Source organism: Berghia stephanieae, chromosome 9, assembly GCF_034508935.2.
Source record: "Berghia stephanieae isolate SIO BIC M18660-M18661 chromosome 9, UCSD_Bste_1.3, whole genome shotgun sequence".
NCBI classification, from domain to species: Eukaryota; Metazoa; Mollusca; class Gastropoda; order Nudibranchia; family Aeolidiidae; genus Berghia; species Berghia stephanieae.
The window spans coordinates 27,327,609-27,331,955 of record NC_088368.1 but is presented as its reverse complement, the minus strand read 5'-3'; the positions used below and the strand labels follow the sequence as shown (position 1 = coordinate 27,331,955).

General features: G+C 39.0%; 1 protein-coding gene across 11 annotated transcripts in view; it reads left to right on the top strand.

The window, feature by feature from the left end:
• Positions 1-1,786, top strand: part of LOC144979973 (lysosomal proton-coupled steroid conjugate and bile acid symporter SLC46A3-like) — a 16,966-nt gene extending 15,180 nt beyond the window's left edge. For all 11 annotated transcript variants that reach the window (XM_078927333.1, XM_078927332.1, XM_078927342.1 and 8 more), the window contains one exon: positions 1-1,786. This exon is cut by the window's left edge and continues 440 nt beyond it. The gene's annotated coding sequence lies outside the window, so the exon portion shown is untranslated.
• Positions 1,787-4,347: the final 2,561 nt, after the last annotated feature.

The following is a 4,347-nucleotide window of genomic DNA, read 5'->3' as shown; positions in this document are numbered from 1 at the left end:
TTTTTGGAATTCCGGACGTGTTCCCAACCCCTGCACGAACTTGAGAGTGCGCGTTGGGAACACAGTTCGAATTCCAAAACCCAAGAATGTAAGAAATGTTTTATTCTAACCCTAAATCAATTCCTATTTTGTCATCTTTGAATATAAGACATGTTCAAAAGTATTTAAATAATACCTCTTTTTAAAGAATTCAATTTTTAGTGAAATTTAAGGATTTATAACCTGACGTCACGAATTATTATAATAAACATGATATCATTACGCGTTACTATTTAGGGAGAGGGGTAGATTAAGTGGTCTTCAACAGTCAGCACTCTTACAATAACATTATTAGGTCTCCGTCTGTTACTTTTTCATAAGGACTCAAGAGGCTTAAATTGTGTAAAATTCTAAATTCTAAATGTGTAACTTAGGACACAATCCCGGGATCAGTGTTTTGAAATCATTGTACAGTACTTACCATGTTAATGGTCGCTTGATTTCGGGCATCATATTATTCTGCCCTACCGTACTCTGACATACACATTTTCACAATTTTGGCAAGAAAATTCTGGGGGAGGTCCCAGGTGTGAAAGATTTTGACAAGATGAGGGTCGTTTTAATCGATCGAATTCATTTGAAGAACGATTTCTGTTGGCAAAAGTTTTTTTTTTTTAATATGTGGGTTTTATTGGGTTTTTTTAAAAGATACCGGCAGCATTGAGCAACCGCCGTCTTATAGATAGAACGAAGATGACGTCACTCAGGTCTTTGTTTCTGGTTTGTTTGTTTTTTGCCAGCCATTTTTATGAGTAATTCTCACTAAACTGTATTAATCAGACCATAAACGTTCAAGGTTACACAGAGTTTTGTGTGTTGGTACATTATATTTCTGGAAAAGGTAGAAGAAAAAGAAGAAGAAGAAGAAGAAGAAGAAGAAGAAGAAGAAGACGAAGGAGAAGAAAAAGAAAAAGAAGAAGAAGAAGACGACGACGATGAAAGACGGCCCCTTTAATAGACAAAGAATTGATCGTATTAAATTAAGGACAAGCCGTATTATTTTACTAGACGTCATATTTTATTTTATTATCATTTTAAAATATAAATCAGACCTCTTTTTTAAATACCATTCACTTTTCTCGGATTAAAAGGGTTTGCATGAGATTTTAAAGATTTTAAAAATGAGCTTTTATATAGAGCATTATCCAATAAACGTGCTCAAAGCGCTTTACAAGAGCCAACAGCAACACTTAACATTAAGACGGGACATGACGCCCGTCAGGCGATAAGTACAGTGTTTGCGGACAGAGACAACGCTTTTAATGGCCAGGTACTCATTTTACACATGAGTACGGTGAGAGAATGTGAGTAAAGAGCCTTTTCCAAGGACTCAACTATGCGCCGAGCGAGGCTCGAACCCAGGACCTTTCGATCCGAAAGCGATTGTCATACCATAAGATCATATAGATTGAGGTACCGACAGTGTGTGTGCTGAAAGACACTTGACTAGGACTTTTTTTTAAGTGAGAGAAAATGAGTAAATTAAGGTATTTAAGAAAAATTGTGATATCCCGCTTGTCCTTAAAAATGTCATATTGAATTTCTCAGTTCACAGAAAACTGTGATATCCCGCTTGTCCTTAAAAATGTCCAATTGAATTTCTCAGTTCACGAAAAATTGTGATATCCCGCTTGTCCTTAAAAATGTCCAATTGAATTTCTCAGTTCACGTGTGTGCCAAATTGTTTTCAATGAGATTTTTGAAAGACCACATTTTATGTCATCAATAAAATGCATGCAAAATTTTAGGATTGTCTTCTTACATTTTTTCTTTACAATTGAAAGTTTTTATACGGACTTGACCAGTGATTAAAATGTCTTTTAGGGAGTGGGGTGGGGGGGGGGGGGGGGGGGGGGATTTTAAAGATTAAAAAATTGAGCTTTTATATAGATAGAACGAAGATGACACCAATCATGCCTTTGTTATTGTTTTCTTTGCCATCCACCTTTGTGAGTAATTCTCACTAAACTATATTACCCAGACTATAAACGTTCATGGTTACACATAGTTTTGTGTGTTGGTCCGTTATACTTCCGGATGGCAATGTTGTGAACTTCTTAGCCAAGTGCATGCTATCTATAGAGCATTCTCCACTAAACGTGCTCAAAGCGCTTTACAAGAGGTCACTGGCCATAGCCAACAGCAACACTTAACATTAAGACGGGACATGAGTGAAATATGTTTGTCAGAGTCCATCCTTAGCCATCGTTAACTTATAGATAGTTCGAAGATGACGTCACTCAGGTCTTTGTTATTGTTTTTTGCCATCCGCGTTTATGAGTAATGCTCACTGAACTGTATTAACCTGACTATAAACGTTCATGGTTACACAGAGTTTGTGTGTTGGTCCGTTATACTTCCGGATGGCAATGTTGTGAACTCCTTGGCCAAGCGCATTCTATCTATAGTCTGGTTAATACAGTTTAGTGAGAACAACTCACAAACGCGGATGGCAAAAACAATAACAAAGGCCTGAGTGACGTCATCTGCATACTATCTATAGCTTGACACTAAAACCCATATTTTGACGTCATTTTTAGATTTGTGAACCGCCTAGTGAGTTGTCGTTAGTGGTGGTCATGGAATCAAATGATCCCATTGGTTAAACTGTTGAATACAACTCACGATTTGTTTTCCCTTGTGGCCAAATACCTGTATTTTGACGTCATTTGTTGGTCAGTGTCAGCGAGCCATCGTTAACTTATAGCCTGACACTTACCAAAAAAATGACGTCAAAATGCCAGTCTTTGGCCACAAAAGAAAACAAATCGTGAGTTGTATTGAATAGTTCAATCAATGGAACCACTTGTTTCCATGAGCACGACTAATGATAACTCACTAGGCGGTGCAAAAACCAAATAATGACGTCAAAAGACCAGTCCATTTTGGTCTCAGTGCCAGGCTATAACTTAACGATGGCTACGGCAGCGTACACTGGAACCGTCTATGACTTATAGTTTGACGTCATTGTTTAGTTTTGTTCTTGGAAAAGGCGCTTTACTCACATTCTCTCACCATACGCAGGTGTAAAATGAGTATCTGGTCGTTAACAGCGTTGTCTCTGTCGGAAAGAAATTGCAATATCGCCTAACAGGCGTTATGTCGCGTTCTACATTTTACCTGTTGCTGTTGGTCAGGGACCCTTTGTAAAGCGCTTTTAGCACGTTTAGTGGATATTGCGCAATATAAAAGCTCAAATACAGTTAACCTGATCAAAAATATGAAATGGGGGTGGGTGGTGGAGTTGGTATTGAAAAGCAGTCCATCAGACCCACTAGGCCCCCAGAGCCGGAGTTTATCCCACTCTCTATATCATGAGAGGCGGACAATATCAATTGCTTGCTATCCTTTTCCTAGGACGCTAAACTATCGCAATATTCTTACCACCCGATCTAACAGACCCAGCTACCCAATCACGTATGGGTCGACAGGCGGGTGGGAAAAATATCTCAACTGCACCCGGGATCGATCTTGGTTCCGTTGCTAAAAAACGCAATTGAAAGTTAACCTGCTCAAGAATGTGAAATTTTGTTTTTATCTCTCTAGAAATATTGTGAGCTTTATTAAGCTTTATATAGCGCAATATCTACTAAATGTGCTCAAAGATCTTTACAAGAGGTCTCTGGTCAACAGCAACATTTAACATATAGGATGGGACATGACGCCTGTTAGGCGATATTACAATTTTTCGGACAAAGACAACGCTGTTAACGGCCAGGTACTTATGTTACACATGAGTACGGTTAGAGAATGTGAGTAACGAGCCTTTTCCAAGGACTCAACAATGCGTCGAGCGCGAGGCTCGAACCCAGGACCTTCCGATCCGAAAGCGAGTGTCATACCACTAGACCACATAGCCGCACAAATATGGTATTCATTCTCCTCAATAAGACAATAAATGCCGGGTAGATCAGGCAGGTGAATAAGTTTAAAATCCAGAACAAAGCCCTTTAAAATTTCTTTGTACCCTCTACCTCGAGGAGACTTTCTCATAATTTTCGAAGTGGCATTACGATTGAGATTGAAGACAGTGTGGATGTGTGAACAGTGGGTGTGAATATATTATATGGAATTCTAGAGAATAAAAAGGTACAAAATTAGTGTGATACGAGAGAAGACGTTTATGTCTATCTCTCTCTCTCTCTCTCTCTCTCTCTCTCTCTCTCTCTCTTTCTCTCTCTCTCTCTCTCTTTCTGTGCGTGTGTGTGTGTGTGTGTGTGTGTGTGTGTGTCAAGGAGTGAGTGAGATAAAGAAAGAAAGAAAGAGAGAGAGAGAGAGAGAGAGAGAGAGAGAGAGAGAGAGAGAGAG